Below are 18,367 nucleotides of genomic sequence, written 5' to 3'. Positions count from 1 at the left end.
AAATGGGAGGATAAATGGGCACAAACTTCCTAGAAAGCAATTTAACAGTATGTATTAAGAATCTTTAAAAGAGGCAAAGTTTAGATTCCCTAGAAATATACCCTAAAGAAACAAAGATATATATGAAACTTGCATTCAAAAATGTTTCTCTGAGAATTATTTATTAAAACAAAAAATTAGAAACAAGTTAATTTCCCAATAATAAGGGAATGATCAATTATAGCACATCTATTATTTAGCTATTAAAAATGTTTTCAAATAATTTTTAATGACATAAATGAGTTATGTCAAAAGAAAAAAGTAAAATACAAAGCTATATATATGCATATTTGCAAAAAACAAAAAAATACAACACAAGGGATAATACTTTTCTCCAAAAAGTAGAAATTTTGATTTTTCTGTGTTTTCACATTTTTTATTGATTAATTTGCAAAAAACAAAAAAATATAACACAAGGGATAATACTTCTCTCCAAAAAGTAGAAATTTTGATTTTTCTGTTTTCACATTTTTTATTGTTTAATTTGCAAAAAAAAAAACAGAAAAATACAACACAAGGGATAATACTTTTCTCCAAAAAGTAGAAATTTTGATTTTTCTGTGTTTTCACATTTTTTATTGATTAATTTTAAAGATTCACCTCTTCCAGGAAGCCTCTTCTGACCCCTAGACTGGGCTAAGTATCCCCTCTTCAGTACTTCCATGTCAGTCCATGAAAACCCCCATCATTGTTCACATTATACTGAAACTACCTACTTGGTTATCTCTCTCCCCACAAAATGAGAATTCATGAAACTAGCAATGGCATTTTAATCATCTTCGGTATACTGAAGATACTCAATATTTAGGGAACTAAGACAGACCTAAACATTCCTCCTTGGCTCAGAACAGCCATATGTCTGGTTTTAATAGTGCTGGGACAATAATTCAAGTGGCCCCAATGAGACTGGCTCTATTGTTGAGCCCTATCCAAGCCAATAGGGTTGGGTGTAAGCAGGAACTGTAACATTCTCCCCTACCCCAACCTAGGACATGAACTAGAACTCCCAAAGTAATCCACTCTACCTGGACCCTGCAGGCCTAGGTAAACCCAGCTTCTGCTGAAGGTCCTAACACATGCACTGCCTCATCCGCTACCCCATAGACCACAGCTCTGGAAGTCCCCTGGAACAGCTGAAGGCTTGGGTCAAGGGTTGGAATATCAAATGGTAGTTCCACTTCTCATATTTTAGAAGCAAGAGGGATGGTAAAGGCCTTCTAATATAATCCCTTCATTTCTCTCTGGCATTCCTCAAGTTCCAAAGTCTCTAGAATTCTCTGATCCCTGGATCCATCTAGATAATAGATAGATCTGTCTAGAGTAGACTCTGGTTTTCTTTGTTAGAAAGATGAAAACTTTCTGCCAGAAAGTTGCTCTTTGAATTACTTTGTGGAAAATACTCTACACTGTGTGCTCCACCCAGCTCCAGGATGAAGTTTTTCTGCTTCAGAGCAATGACAAGATGGCTTCTATGTTTGTCACAGCCCTTTATGCTTTCTAGCTATCAGGGGGTTTCAGGCCTTATGGTTTTATTTGTAATCTGCTAATATATATCTAAATATGTATATAACAATCTTTTCTCTTCTGAATTTCCTAATCACAAGAGCCACTGCTGGGAATTGTATTTTCGACTTGGTTAATTGGGAGATTTTAAGCCAGGGATGGTGGCCAATAATTAGGTACCATTTGAGTAGGACTTACATTAGGTCGACATTATCAGTACCAGGTTTGAAACTGAACATGAACAAATCTGCAGGCCAATTCTAAGTATTTATGCTGTGATATTTTGTATTTATTTGCATAAGCTCTGCTATAATTTCTACCATTTTAGACATCTAATGTTCTAAAATGCTCTCTACTTTAAAAGGCCTATATTGGGCTTCCCTGGTGGTGCAGTGGTTGAGAATCTGCCTGCTAATGCAGGGCACACGGGTTCGAGCCCTGGTCTGGGAAGATCCCACATGCCACGGAGCAGCTGGGCCCGTGAGCCACAATTGCTGAGCCTGCGCGTCTGGAGCCTGTGCCCCGCGACGGGAGGGGCCGCGATAGAGAAAGGCCCGCGCACCGCGATGAAGAGTGGCCCCCGCTTGCCGCAACTGGAGAAAGCCCTCGCACAGAAACAAAGACCCAACACAGCCATAAATAAATAAATAAATAAATAAATAAATAAATAAGAAAAAAATCCTTTAAAAAAAAATAAATAAAATAAATAAAAGGCCTATATTGAGTATTGTTTTCTTATCATTTTTTGTATCTCAATTCCAGTCTTCTTTCTTCTTTACTCCTAGAAGAAGAGTGGGAAAAGTGATATAGAGAAAGGACAAAATTTGGAATGAAGAGAAAAAGAACAAAAACTCTGTAGATATTCACCAATACACGATGAAATGGCATCACTGATAGTCTATATATAAGAAAGAATGACAGCATCTCTGTGCCTTGGCACCCACAAGAATTAAGACCAAAGGCAAAAAAAAAAAAAAAAAGTCTATGGAACTACTTTCTATAATGAAGTGTCAGGTGAAAAAGAGAAAGCCCAACACAGAAAATAGGACCGATGCTGAGCGTATTTCTCAAAGTGGGAAGTGATGTTGTAGCATATGAGTTACCTGAGGGGGAGCAAACAAAGGAAGCCAGGTCCCTTTTTCTATTTATTCTTTTTCTTCCTCTTACTGGAAAATTAGGTTCTATTATTCTTTTAAATATTAACCTATTTCTATCATCCAAGTTTCAGAAGGAAATGTTAAGTGAAAGAGGGAAAATTTCCATTAAAATCATATACCTAATAACTTACATAGCTGTCACCCCAAAACCTATTTCTAATAAAGCAAGTGTTGGCAGAGCTAAATCCTCAAGGGGATTAAATCTGGAAGGTCCAGGCCCCGCTGATAGAGGCAGTAAACAGACTATATGGCAGAGGTCAGTAATTTCCAACAGATATCTAATAACCAAGTCTAGAAAGAAGAAAACCTCAGCTCTCCCCTTTTGGCAGAAAGCTTTACTTTTTTACATTTAAAAACTCTTTACAGTTCATATGGTTTCCAGACCTGCTCTCCAGAAGCGAGGGCAGTTTCCTGCCTGGGTCTCTCAGCTCCCCACATGTGATTTCTCAGGCAGCCAGCCAGATGGACATTTGATTTGAAAATTAAGCCTTAAATTTAGCAGTGTGAAAGGGGAAAGTATGTCTGAACACAAATGCCTGGCACGGGGCAAGGTAACCAGATAAGGCAAGCTGGGTTAACAGGATTCATTAGCCAGGCAATTCAGAAAGTCCTGCTGGAGGGAAACATCTGCTGCAGACACAAGGAAGCCCATCTCCGCATCCCCGTCTCAGTGTCTAGGGCCGCCCAGTTTCCCACATTTTTGTTTTTCTGACATGCTACAACCTGGGAGCAGCTGAGAAAGAAACAGTAAGCATTGTTTCAAATACTTCCTTGAGCTCTGCCAATTCAGAAATGAAGCCCAGATGGAGCTAATCCTCTCTCTTTCTTTAAATGTCAGGCACAGCCTCATGCACCTTAAGGTGCAGAGGCATCAGGGAGATTCCAAGTAACAGAGAGCATTTGGATTAAAGATGGGTCTGGTATCCAATGACCCTATAGCAGACATCATTCTCCAGTGGTAATGACAGCAGACAATGATGTGCACAGAACATGCGATATGTGGACACCTCCTCTTGTCTCATATTAGTTGCAGGGAAGAAGGAGGGTAGATACTAAAAAGATATTCTGGTCTTGCCTCAAAATGATTTGATTAATTTAAATGCATTTGGTTCATCCGTCACATAATTACTGAGCATCAGCTACATGCAGGATGCTGTTCAGTCAGGTGACGGAAATAGAGACTGTCTCAGTCTCCAGTAACTCACAGTGGCATGACAGACAGACAAGCACAGCGGGACAACCCCCCTCTCCCACATCTATCCTGGCCCCCTTCCACTGGCTCTTCCTCCACGCAGCAGGCGTGAGCTTTTCCAAAGGCAAATCCTTCCATGTATTCTCTCTGTTCTTAGGAAAAACACTCAAACTCTCAATGTGGTCTTCAAGGCCCTGCAGGCTCTGACTTCTGACCACTTTTCCAGCCTCACCTCACACTGCTTTTCTCTCAGTCTTGCTCTTTGTGCTTCTGCCATTCAGTCCCTCATAATCGCATCCTCCTTCCCTCCACAGGGCCTTTGCACATGCTGCTCCCTGTGTCTGTAATTCTCCTTCTCATCCCATCACCCCACACACTGTCTGATTAACTCCTAGTTGTCATAAGTTCTCAGCTTAAATTTACTACTTCCTCAAAGAACCCATTTCTAAACTTTCTTACCTCTGTCTACTGCCCCCCCCCCCACACACAAAAAACCCTTTCTTTAGAATCATAGTCTTTTCCTTAGCAGCACTTGCTTTGGCATGTAATTACACACTACTTAGCGTGACTGCAGTGGTTCCCCCTTATCTGCGGTTTCACTTTCTGCAGTTTCAGTTACTTGCAGCCAACCGCAGTCTGAAAACATCAAATGGAAAATTTCAGAAATAAGTAATTCATAAGTTTTAAATTGTGCGCCGTTCTGAGTAGCATGATGAAATCTTGTGCTGTCCTGCTCCATCCCACCTGGGACGTCAACCGTTTCTTTGTTCAGTGTATCCCACCCTTTAGTCACTTAAGAGCTGACTAGGTTATCAGATCACTGTCAGGGCATCGCAGTGCGTGTGTTCAAGTAGTCTTACTTTACTTGATAATGGCCCCAAAGTGCAAGAGTAGTGATGCTGGTGATTCAGATATTTTCTTACTGTGCCTAATTTATAAACTTTCTCATAAGGATGTATGTATAGGAAAAAACATAGCACATATAGGGTTTGGTACTATTCACGATTTCAGGTATCCACTGGAGGGGGGGGTGGTCTTGGATAAAGGGAGACTACTGTATTTTATTAAGTCTACCTTCCCTGCTAGACACTAATCTTCATGGTTGCAGAGACCATGTCTATTGGGGTTCACTGCATTTCTAGTACCTAACACAGTACCTGGCATATAATAAGCATCAAAAATATAGACAAATAAATGAAAGGTAAGAAGACCTTTATGACATTATGTGTTATGATAGAGACAAGCAGAATTTGTGGGAGTGTCTGGTCAGGGCATTAACTCTGGCAACCTTGTGCTCTGAATTGTCTTCTGACCCTTTCTGTTACAATTTCTCCCATTTGGAAAACAATATCCTCATTGTTGGAAGATCCTACCTTTAAGTCCCTCTCTTCTTCCCCTAAATCATTCTGTAAATTTCTTGTATCTAACTCTCTTCTTCCACTATCATTTTTTATTATTATTATTTTTATTACCATTGTATCTATCCTTACATTTTCCACCAGTCTAGTGTCAGCACAGAGCACTAGCACTATTATTTAGTGCTAATAGTGTCCTATCCCAGACTCAGAGATTTTGATTCAGGAGGTCTGGTAAAGGCAGTCCTCAGACCTCATTGTTAGAAGCACTAAATGGTCCAGTAATGCTCATGTTGGCCCCTCAGGGGCCACCACTGAGAGTAAGAGGGCAGCTGAGGACACCTGCTCTGGGGCCTCTTGTATATGTATATGTACTAGTATATACTTGTATACTTGTATATGTTCTATATATTGGACTTCTATAAAGATTTCTTTTGAAAGTAATCTGCTGATTGGAAAAAGTTTTTAGATTACTGGTATCCAACTCCCTTGTTTTACAGATGAGAAAATTGAGGTCCTTGGTCCTTAGTCACACAGCCAATTTAGTGACAAAGCAGGGACCAGACATCAGCTTCCTGACACTAGACTGGTGGGCTTTCCCCAATACCCTCACTGCTGTGCCATCCGGAAGTCCTATAATGAGCAGCATATATATGACAATGGCAGTCATAGCTGGACCACATTTTACCAAAGTACATAGTTGGAAATATGGGAAAGAGATGAGGGAGAGAATGGATTTATGCTAGCTCATCTATTTCTTTTTTTCATCCAGCATGATCTTAACTTCCATGTGCAATAAACCTATGAACAGGTAGTTATCCTTTATGACCAGTACCCTTCCCTAATTCTCTTCTGCTCTCCCTATGCTCTCATCCCTCCATTCAATTAGCTCTTCAATGGATGATCTTTGCTGGGAGCCAATTCTTCCATGAGTTATTCTGACGTAATGATATCTCTGCTACTAGCCTCCCAAAACTTGGGTTAGGGTCCTCCCATGTGTGTTCTCCCAGAGCACCTCATGCTTCATTTTATCATGGCACCTATTGCTGTAAAATCATAGTCTGTTTATTTGTCCACCTCTTCCCCTGGACTCCAGGCTCCTTTAGGGAAGGAACATGGGTCTTAATAATCCCTGTATCCCTAGTACCCAGCATAGTGGCTGGTACAGAGAAGAGTTACATAAATGTAGGTTTAATGATAGATGGGTGAGTAGTAAATATGAGTCCCTGCCACCACTCTTAAGTCCCCTGTAAAATGTCTACTTCATGTCTCTAATGAAGTCCTAGCATGTGTAAATTGACACACAGAGCAAATTAGATTATCTGAATGAAACACATCTCCTATTGCCAACACAGCCCATTCGATTTCACTGATGTTCATGTGTTCTCCTCCATGAAGCCCTTTTAATGTCAATTTCATTTCTCAATGCTTCATTTTTCTTCTTTACCCCTGGAACTCCCCCATACTAGGCTTAACACTGGATATTAGTCAAATTTAAAACCAATAAATGCTTATTTTGAATTAATGCTCACTTTTCTGAAGCTTAGACAAAGTATACTTAACTGCACATATATTCTCCGTTAAAAAATACTATCAACTTTCTTCACATCTTCAAAATCTATTCTTTCTCCATGATTAGAGTCCATTCCTCCTGCAATGTTCAGCATCACAATCCCAGTTACACTCTCCCTTTCTTCCTTACCTCTAGTAACTAGTCCACAATGCCACTGCCAGAGTTTTCTTCCCATGTGTTGCTGACAATATCACTCTTACAGCCTCCAAATTTCCCAGGTGCTTCTGAGTCTTTAGATCTAATTTAGAGATCATTATTCTTACTTTCTATTCACACTGCCCTCTTTTTTTTTCTTCCATTATTACACCTCTATTCCTTGTCAAAATTCAAGAGAGAATTTTTTAAGTTCCTGACATGGAATAAGGAACTAGATCTTAGTTTTAGACAATACTGCTCAAGTTTAAAGGTGGTTTAATGTTCCCCTGAATCACAGCTTCAAGGCACCATTTCCACCCAGGCTTCCAAATCCGACTAAGGTTTTCTACCACCTGGCTTTGGTTTATCAACAGAGCCTGTATACCGACAAGAATTTTTGAAAGCTGCACATTCCTAATGAGATGAGTCATTTTGCTCACTCATCTTACCTGTGAGTAAAAACAATGAAGTGTGAGAGTATCCTGCAATTCTAGAGATAAACCTATTACATACAATATAGGTATGATTGCATTCTATTGGGGGCAGAAATTACCTTTTATTTAACTCTGCACCCCCAGCACATAGCATTCTGCCTGACACATGGTAGGCACTTAATAAATGTCTACTGAGTGAAAAAATGAACAAATGAACAAACAGAACATCTGATTAAAAGCTAAAAACCAGTGAGCATTAGTTTCCTAAGTCCACTATAACAGATTACCACAAACTAGGTTTTAAAACAGTAAATCTTTTTTCTCTCACAGTTCTACAGGCTGGAAGTCCAAAATCAAGGTGTGTGCTGAGTGGTGCTCTCCCTAGAGGTTCTAGAGAAGGAACTGTTCCACACCCCTCCCCCAGCTCCTGGTAGCCTCAGGCATCTTGACCTGGGGCTCTATAGCTCCAACCCCTGCTTTCACATTACCTTTTTGTCTGTGTATCTTCTTCCCTGCTCTTCTCTTACACACTTGTGATTGGATTACCAGGATGATCTCATCTCAAGATCCTTAACTTAATGATATAGGCAAAAACCCTTTTTCCAAATAAGATCACATACACAGGCTCCAGTGGACCTATCTTTTAGGGGGCTGGGGGCATCATTCAGGCCATGACAATAGGGTATAGTATAATCTCAATTATTTTTTAAATACATAGTGTGTGGAGGAGTAGAGAGTAATAAGAAGAGGAGAAAACAAAGTTACAAAGATGGGAGAGAAAAGAGAGTACTAAAATGCCTTCACAAGTTCACTGTAGTTCACTCTGATCTGGATAATGGAATCAAGAGAAATTTCTGTATTTTCTTTATACTCTTTTAAGTTTTCTTAATTTTCTACCCACAAAAGACAGATAATATACCAACCTAAAATGCATGGGTTGTTCTTGGATTGGAAGAATCAACATTGTGAAAATGACTATACTACCCAAAGCAATCTACAGATTCAATGCAATCCCTATCAAACTACCAAAGGTATTTTTCACAGAACTAGAACCAAAAATTTCGCAATTTGTATGGAAACAAAAAAGACCCTGAGTATCAAAGCAATCTTGAGAAAGAAAAATGGAGCTGGAGCAATCAGGTTCCAGGATTTCAGACTATACTACAAAGCTACAGTAATCAAGACAGTATGGTACTGGCACAAACAGAAATATAAATTAATGGAACAGGATAGAAAGCCCAGAGATAAACCCACGTACATATGGTCACCTTATTTTTGATATAGGAGGCAAGAATATACAATGGAGAAAAGACAGCCTCTTCAATAACTGGTGCTGGGGAAACTGGACAGATACATGTAAAAGAATGAAGTTAGAACACTCCCTAACACCATATACAAAAGTAAACTCAAAATGTATTAAAGACCTAAATATAAGGCCAGACACTCTAAAACTCTTAGAGGAAAACATAGGCAGAACACTCACATGACATAAACCACAGCAAGATCCTTTTTGACCCACCTCCTAGAGAAATGGAAATAAAAACAAAAATAAACAAATGGGATCTAATGAAACTTAAAAGCTTTTGCACAGCAAAGGAAACCATAAACAAGATGAAAAGACAACCCTCAGAATGGGAGAAAATATTTGCAAATGAAGCAACTGACAAAGGATTAATCTCAAAAATATATAAGCAGCTCATGCAGCTCAATATCAAAAAAACAAACAACCCAATCCAAAAATGGGCAGAAGACCTAAATAGACATTTCTCCAATGAAGATATACAGATTGCCAACAAACACATGAAAGAATGCTCAACATCACTAATTATTAGAGAAATGCAAATCAAAACTACAATGAGTTATCACCTCATACCAGTCACAATGGCCATCATCAAAAAATCTAGAAACAATAAATGCTGGAGAGGGTGTGGAGAAAAGGGAACCCTCTTGCACTGTTGGTGGGAATGTAAATGGATACAGCCACTATGGAGAACAGTATGGAGGTTCCTTAAAAAACTGAAAATAGAATGACCATATGACACAGCAATCCCACTACTGGGCATATACCCTGAGAAACCCATAATTCAAAAAGAGTCATGTACCACAATGTTCACTGCACATCAATTTACAATAGCTAGGACATGGAAGCAACCTAAGTGTCCATCGACAGATGAATGGATAAAGAAGATGTAGCACATATATACAATGGAATATTACTCAGCCATAAAAAGAAACAAAATTGACTTATCTGTAGTGAGGTGGATGGACCTAGAGTCTGTCATACAGAGTGAAGTAAGTCAGAAAGAGAAAAACAAATACTGTATGCTAACACATATATATGGAATCTAAAAAAAAAAAAAAAAGGTTCTGAAGAACCTAGGGGCAGGACAGGAATAAAGATGCAGACGTAGAGAATGGACTATGGAATTGAGGACACTGGGAGTGGGAAGGGTAAGCTGGGAAGAAGTGAGAGAGTGGCATGGACATATATACACTACCAAATGTAAAATAGATAGCTAGTGGGAAGCAGCTGCATAGCACAGGGAGATCAGCTCGGTGCTTTGTGACCACCTAGAGGGATGGGATAAGGAGGGTGGGAGGGAGACACAAGAGGGAGGAGATATGGGGATATATGTATATGTATAGCTGGTTCACTTTGTTATACAGCAGAAACTAACACACCATTGTAAAGCAATTATACTCCAATAAAGATGTTAAAAATAAATAAATAAATAAATAAATAAATAAATAAATAAATAAAATGCATGGGAGAAATGAACCCATTGAGATTATCTCAGGAGATCTAAAGGAAAATGCCCTTGTAGTAGAAATGTGTATACAGTTCATCAGCAGTAAGTAGTTAATTGACAAATGCTGTCAAAACATTTGTTTGGTTTGGTATAGACAACCAGTGGGCTCTGACTGAAACCAAATTTACTCACTATAATATTATGATCTCTTTCAGCTTTCAGATTTTAAGATCTTAAGAAGGTTTTACAGTATTAAAGTTAATGTTCTAAAATCTCCAAGGCCTCTGTGGTTTAGGTTTAGATTTGTTTTTTCAAAAGAAATTCTAGATCTCTCCCTATGACAACAGAGAAGAGATACATAAACCTATTTTTGAAAAACAGAATCAAGTTTTAAATGTTACATAGAATGTGGTGTATTTTTAACTTCCATTGTCTTCTCAGATAAGTGGGTCCTAGCTCCAGAAGAGCCTGCTATTTTGGTGAGCAGCTGCATGGGTTTGAGTTCAGAGCCAAGGCAGAACCAAACTACTCTGATTAATAAAAAAGAGACAAATATGAGGGGTCCCAGATACTGAGAGGAGACTGGAGACAGCTATACTGAGCACTGAATGGGGCAAGGAGAGATGATAAAGGCCAGCAGCAGAGAAAGAGAACTTTGGGGAAGAAAAATGTCAAAATGGGATTTCATACTGTTTGCTATGGAGTTTGTGAAATAAATTTCCTCATTTATATCCCCCACAAAGTCTTCATTCAATTCTACCTTGCTCTCTAATGCTTTCACCTGGGGGGTTCTTCAAGGGAGCTTTAAGAGGAGAAAAAGAGAGCCACTAACATCTGGGTTATATAAACTTTAAAAAGAAATTAGGAGATGCCACTGAAAAAAAAACCCATGTGCAGAGTTTTGAAAGTACTATAATTTCCTGTTATTTCAAGATGCACCTCATTTGGGGAAACAGTCACCATTTAGAAATTCAACACAAAAAATTGTATTCATGCAATGTAATAATTGATTACAATGGAAAATCACTTATAAGAACTACAACAATGTCACGGCTCACATACAGAAACCAGCGCATTGGCAAATGGACGCTTCCATTTGCAAAGCTGACATGCAGAATCACCCAGGAAATGATCAGTCCAAGACTTAAGAAACTGAAATTAATTTATTGGGGGTGAAACTATTTTTGAAACACTTTTACTCTGAGTTAGCACTGTGAGCTAAAAATTAAGTCAATTTTAAACCATTTGCACTGAGTCCAAAAAGTACTGAGACTACTCCCATTAGTTTGCTTTTGAATTCATTGTCATTTAAGCCCATAATAGTGTGTTTTATTAACACTGTTTAAAAAAAGAATCAATATTTTTCACCTCAAATTTTCCTTTCAAATATGCAGATTTCTTCATATAGACCCTGAATAGCTGTCCCCTAGACCCAACGGCACCATCAAAACATAAATTATCTACATGCGCTAGAGGTAAAAAAAAAAAAAGAGTTGGTGCTCTGCCTTGTGTTTAACCACAGAAGTCTCCACTCCCCCTGCAAGTCCACAGGCCCTGATGAAGACGAAATAACTCAAAGCAGGGTTCATCTGTTCTCCCATGTAATCAGTAGAATTCCAGAACCTTGCACGTTCCCACTCCCCCACTTACAAGAAGCACACAGACATACTCAATATGTGTCAGCTTCAGATTCATTAAGTTCAATGACCTTGGGCATTTTTTGTTGAGGGAGCTCAAGGACAAAAAGAACATATTTAATAAGAATAATAAGCCACTCTTACCCAAGACCAACATTTTGGATCAATTCCAATACAGGGGGATAACATCCATGAATTACTCCTCTCCTGATTAAGGTATTGCCAAGAATTCAATAGCAAATGATAGTGCTTTTGACCACAGGTCTACATACCTCTAATCTGGGAGGACAAAGAAGATGGGAAGAGTTCCTTCAGAGCTGCCTGAAGGGATCTGCTGGCCACACTTCTGAATCTCTGCCCAAATTTACTCAGGGAATTCTGCAAACCAAAACTGATGCAGATACTTTACAGATGAGTGCAATATAGCTAGTAATTGCAATATAAAACTTATATTCAAACTGTTTCAAATTATTGATGTTTGGGGATTTACATGTGTCACTAATACATTTTTTAAAGCAGAACATTTTGGGGTTTTTTTCATATTGTGCTATGATTAAGGAAAGATAAACTTGAAACTTGATGGTTGGTGGTCTGACATGAAACCCTTGTTTCTGGAAACTCCCATGTGTGACGGAAGTGAAACCTCCCATGCTTTAGTCAATATGCCCAACCTGTTCCTGCTCACACTTAAACCTTCTGATAAAAGTTGCTATCAGTAGACTGAGTAATAATGCTTCAAGTTCCAATTACTTAATATAGGAAATAACAGGTTCAATGTAATCATTCTCAGTGGATTTTGTAAATATATCACAAAAACCCAGTCTTATGGAAAAGGGTAACTATCAATTTAGAAAGATGAAGAAACTATACTTTAAAATTAAAAACAGAGTAAATATCAAGCAATAGGGAAATGGTTATGTGAATTATAAGACATGAACTCAAAGGAATGCAGCCCTTAAAACTGCAGCCCTTAAAAATTAGGTATATAAAGACAATAGAAAAAGATTTGGAAAATGGTAATGATATGATGTGAAGTAAAAACAGAAGGAGGTCTTTAAAAAAGAAAAAACAAAAAACAAAAAAAAAAAAAAAAAAAACGGAAGGAGGGAATTCCCTGGCGATCCAGTGGTTAAGACTTGGTGCTTTCACTGCTGAGGGCCCGAGGTTTGACCCCTGGTCCGGGAACTAACATCCCACGAGCCACGTGGTGCAGCTAAAAAACAAAAAGTAAAAAGAGAAGGATAAAAACATATACACACAATTATAAGAAATCTTGGCATAGAAAAAAAAGACAGAAAGGAAATATAAGAGAATAGTAATAATTACTTTTGGATAGTGGAAGCATGAATGTTATTTTCTTCCTTCTACTTTTTCCTATTTTCCAAATTTCTCTTAATGAACATATGCTACTTTTATAATGGAAAAAACCCCTACATACTAAAGAAAAAAATGAAACGAAATTTTCTATCCTAATATCCAGTGGGAGTTATCACTTAAACCAGAAAAGTTGATTAAACAAAGAGAAAATTTGCACCTACTGAAATAATATATTTGTTTGCATAATTATGCAGCATCCGGGAATACCAGACTTGAAGAGTACAGACAATACTCTGCAGTAAAGAAAGCCCTTGTCTCTCCCTATAAATACTCACAGTTTCCAAATGAGAAATGATTGAAGAAGATTGATGGGAAGAGTTCTGTGAAAGAGCCTGGGAGATTTAAGCCAAGTGTACCAAAGCTCAGGAAAATATAAAATGGAATTTGTTACACAAAAAGCTGATGGGCGAGAGCAATTTGAAATCTAGAGAAGGCGGGAAAACATCCCACCTGAAAGAGGGACGACTGCACCAGAGGATCTGAGCTCAGATTGTTCTAATGCACAAGTGTAAGTTCAGAAGATGTTAGGGAAGTAAAAAATACTAAGAAAAAGTAACGCTGACTTTATTTGTTCATAGTGACACGAGCCACTATGCCGACAGCCAGCAAGATCAGACAGAGAATCCTGAGCTGGGAATCCAGAGGCCAGGCTTATAGCATAGAGCTCATTTTCTTCTCGGCTCAGTTCTCTCACCTCTAAGAGCAGTGTCATCCAATAGAAATAGAAGGCCAGCCACAAATATGGACCACAAAGGTAATCTTAAATGTAAAATAGATAGCTAGTGGGAAGCAGCTGCATAGCACAGGGAGATCAGCTCGGTGCTCTGTGACCACCTAGAGGGGTGGAATAGGGAGGGTGGGAGGGAGACACAAGAGGGAGGATATATAGGGATGTATGTATATGTATAGCTGATTCACTTTGTTATACAGTAGAAACTAACACACCATTGTAAAGCAATTATACTCCAATAAAGATGTTAAAAAATAAATAAGTAAATAAATAAATTTTCTGGTAGCCACATTTAAACAAGTTTTTCAAAAGGTAAATTTAATTTTAATAATATGTTTTATTTAACCCAATGTATACAAAATACTATAATTTCAAAATGGAATCAATATAAAACAAATTATTAATGATATATCTTACATACTTGGTACTATGCCATCAAAATCTTGTATATACTGTATACTTAATAACACATCTGAATTTGGACCAGCCTCATTTCAAGTGCTCAAGAGCCACATGGCACTAACAGCTACCTAGCTGGGTAGCAGAAGACCTCCACACTCCTTCCCTTGTCCCAAATCCATACGACTAGAAATGCTGATGGGACAGAACAAAAATTGGAAGTTGCATAAATACATGAAAGTCAGAAAATGATTCAGAGTTGAGGACAACACATGTAATGGGGAAAGAAATAAAAGATGAAAATGAGAAAAATTAAATTCTGAACTTCTGAAGGAAAGAAAAATATGGCAAAATAATTATTGATTGGACATGTGTTTGACTAAAAATGTGAGCCTTACTACAAAAAAAAAATGTAAATCAGCATTACAGAATTATTCCTTTGTGAGGATTTATGTGAAAAACTATGCTTATCATTTTAAAAAATTAATGGAATTCCTTCCCTTGGATGTCTTTTAAAATTTGAGAGATACAGGCATAGAGATACAAGTGTAGGTAAAGAGATGGCCTTGACTAGAGGTTCTCAATTGTGTCTGCATAGTAGAATCATCTTGGAAACTTTATAAAACACCAGAGCCTCCCCTGCAAGCTCCTCATTTACTTGCTCTGGGCATGAGTGGGGTACAGATACACTGGGCAGCCCAGGTTGAGGAGTGTCATATGGGATGACCTCTGCGGGAACTTTCAGACTCCCTCTCACTGCCCCTCACCTGCTCAGGTGCTCTCATGGTGGCCAGTGGCCCGGGTTGTTAGCATAACCTGAGAAACCCTCAAGAGAAACACTAAGTATCTCCTGGTACGTTTTCCACAGGTTCAGTCAGCAGACGGCACTCGTAGCCTGGGGGACAATGTGCACTTCCTATACAGCAGGCACAGTAATTTCTAGAAATTGGAATTGTTCGCTTCTACTTAGTTTTAAAACTTAAGACACCAAAAGATTTTATCAAAGGCTAATTCAACACCTATTTCTTAAGCACTTTCACATATTTAACAGATTGTAGATACAGAAGATTGGTCCTGACTGGAAAGGAATATAAGTAACAAAACCTTGAAAAGGAAGGTTATAAAGGGAGAGTTTTGTCTCTCTAATTATTGTGTGGCTTAAGTTTACATTGTTCATTTGCTTGCACAATGCTAAGAACATAGATGAATAATGCTCCCGGCACTAAAAGTGAGGGTATATATATTTATTCACATATATATTACATTTAGATAATATATATATATATATTATGTTTATATTTCTATAATTGTGTACAAAGCCCTTCAAATGCAAAATAAATAGAGAAGAAGTGGTCAGACCACGAAGTCTACATTTACACATCACAACACGAGTAGGTAAAAGTCTAATTTAGGCTCTTACTTGCCATGGAACTCTGGACAAGTCATTCCTTTTCTAGGCCTTAATCTCTCCATCTCTAAAAAGAGGCACTATCACCCACACCCTGGGGTTTTATGAGAGTTAAATGTGGAAGCACTGGAGCCCACACATGGTAGTCACTGAATAAACATGTGTTGAATCTGAATGTAAATGCCATGTTCCTTGCTTCTGAGCGCAGAAGAAGGGAGACCTGAAGGCCAGAATGACAATTAATTGCCCAGAGTAGCACATCGATCACTTACATAGACCAGGTTTCCTGACTGGTGCTTTCATCGTACCCCCTTTCCCTCAGGAATCTCCTCCCGGAAGCTGACCATGCCTCCCCTCCCTCCAGGAAAAGCCAGTGAAGGCTCCTGCCCTAGCATGAACCTCAAGTCCAGAAGCCCTCTGCCAGAAGCACACAGGGAAGCCACAGTGCTTAGCATTGCCCGCCCCAGTGTGATACCCACATCCAGCAACATCTGGATGCCTCTGATCTCCTCCAGGCTTTTTACTTTATCCGTGCATCATGACCCATTGGTGTCTAGCATAGAGCCAAAAGCGCTTTCCTAACATTTTCCATTAACATTGCCATGGGGTTAAGTATGCATTAACTACTGTCTTAGATCAACTTCCCTAAAAGCAGATCCTGAGATGAGGATTCATACGTAAAGGGTTCTTTAGGAAATCACTTCTGGGAGAAACTGGTAAGGAAGATGAGAAGCAACGCATGGAAGGGGAAGAAGCCACGCAAGGGTATGACTGCAGGCAAAGTCCCATCCTCAGCCTGATCTCAACAGGCACTTGGGGTGCTAATTGCACTTCAGAGCTTGTCCAACTTGAGGCAGGGGTGCTGCTCTTTCTTACTCCTGCACCAATCAGTCATTGGCTCCAGTAGCCCAAGGACAGTGCTCTGAAGAAAGTAGCAAATAATGCAGACAGGAGCTGAGGGTGAGCACAGGAAGACAGCAGTGGTCTGCGCAAAGCGCTAAGAGCATCCTCTGCGACCACCAGCTCCAAAAGAGGACTCAGAGCTCCCTGGGCTATCTCAAATCTAAGCCCATTTGATTTCTCCAACTTCTCAAATTCCAAGAAGTGAAAAGCCAGTCTCCATAACCTGAGAACATTCTGCAAAGACCAAAACCCCAGCCACTGGAATTGGCTAGTAATGGGACTCAGCAAAATTTTACAGATCAAGCTCCTCTGGTAGATTGCCCTCTCAGCAAGAATACTTGTTACTGCTCAGTTTGAAAATTCCATAGACACTGTGCTAGGCTCAAGGGACACAGACATGATCAAGAGAGATGCCCTAAAGGAGCTCACAGTAGAAGGTAATCTTACAAATGGAAAGTCTTGCGTGATTTTTAACCGAATCCTAAAGAATACTCCATTCTCAATGATGTGTGCTTCTACTTTCGACATCACAGGATCAGCAACAATACTTTTCAAAACATCACCCCATATCAAATTACAAAGAGATGTTACCTCATAAGGAATAGACAAGAAGCTAAATGAAACCACAAGAAAGTAAGACCAATGCTACTTCTAATTATAATGACAATGATAGCTATCATGTGTGGGACACATGCAATCATCAAGTTTCTGAATATCTAAATTACTGGATATTCCCATGGCCTCCAGGTAGAGGTGTCAATATCTATCACTGCCCAAATAGTGTCACAAAATTTAACTGGTAATTTGAGAGACATTAAAAGATATGCTCAGGCTATTAGTTCAAATTCATTATGTAATTGTACATATTTTTAACATACTTCATGAGAGATGATACTTCAAAGTAATGAGACTGATTATCAAATGTTCCTTGGGGAATTAGTCAGATCATATTGTCAGATGTAATTCCCAGTCAGAACTGCAAGGCTTGAGAAAATCAGGATAGGCAACAGTCCAGCTCAAAGTCACACACTACATTAGCTTACAAAGAGTCACCACCTCTTAAGAACTTGCTCAAGACCATAGAATTACTCAGGGTCAGGACTAAACTCAAGTCTCCCTGAGTGCAAAACCCATACTTTTAAACACCATGCTATAGTGGTGACAATTCAAAACCTGTTGACACTGGAAATGAACCACATGGTTCCAGACATCTTTATGGCTTATCCAGGTCATGTCAAGATCACACTTTCAGAGGCTGTGTTTCTACAACTGTGGTTTTAGATTAAGATCATTTTTTTTTCATTGTGCATTTAATGCCATTTTCTAAAATAATCCAATAAAGGAAAACTATATGTATTCATTACATTATTAATAATCAGTCAATGTTTTGGTTGCAGAAGGAGATTAATTACTATAATCCTACAAGTTATTGTCTAGACTACCTAGCCCCTCTTGATATCCATTTCTTGGAATTTTCTATCTCATGTGATTAATATGTTTTATGATATTCCCTTTAAAAATTATGTTCTTCACAGTATCCAAGTGCTTCAAAATCATCAGCAGATGTGACTGACTGCCAGATTAAAGTACAATGTTAAAAATTTACTTTGTCACATGTTAAAAAAAAGGGACAAAGAAAGAGACTAAGAAACATGGAATGAAGGTTTGAAATTTCCCTTTTTGCTAAGTTTTCTGGAGGTGTTTTTGCTGTTGTTTGTGTATAAATACACATTTTAAACCATTTCAGATTCAAGAACCATTCCCATATATATTTC

At 38.7% G+C, this 18,367-nt stretch overlaps 1 protein-coding gene across 4 annotated transcripts in view; it reads right to left on the bottom strand.

The window, feature by feature from the left end:
* The window catches only part of ATP8B4 (ATPase phospholipid transporting 8B4 (putative)), a 305,912-nt gene that overhangs the window by 136,840 nt on the left and 150,705 nt on the right, over window positions 1-18,367 (bottom strand). The window contains exon 1 of one of the 4 annotated variants that reach the window (XM_057544469.1): window positions 12,048-12,960. The exons of the other annotated variants lie outside the window; for them this stretch is intronic. The gene's annotated coding sequence lies outside the window, so the exon portion shown is untranslated. Of the gene's footprint in view, window positions 1-12,047; window positions 12,961-18,367 lie in introns of those variants that run through there. 4 annotated transcript variants of the gene reach the window in all.

The sequence above is a fragment of the Balaenoptera acutorostrata genome, chromosome 3, assembly GCF_949987535.1.
Source record: "Balaenoptera acutorostrata chromosome 3, mBalAcu1.1, whole genome shotgun sequence".
NCBI lineage: Eukaryota > Metazoa > Chordata > Mammalia > Artiodactyla > Balaenopteridae > Balaenoptera > Balaenoptera acutorostrata.
The sequence above is the reverse complement of the archived record's forward strand: the minus strand, read 5'-3'. Positions and strand labels throughout refer to the sequence as shown.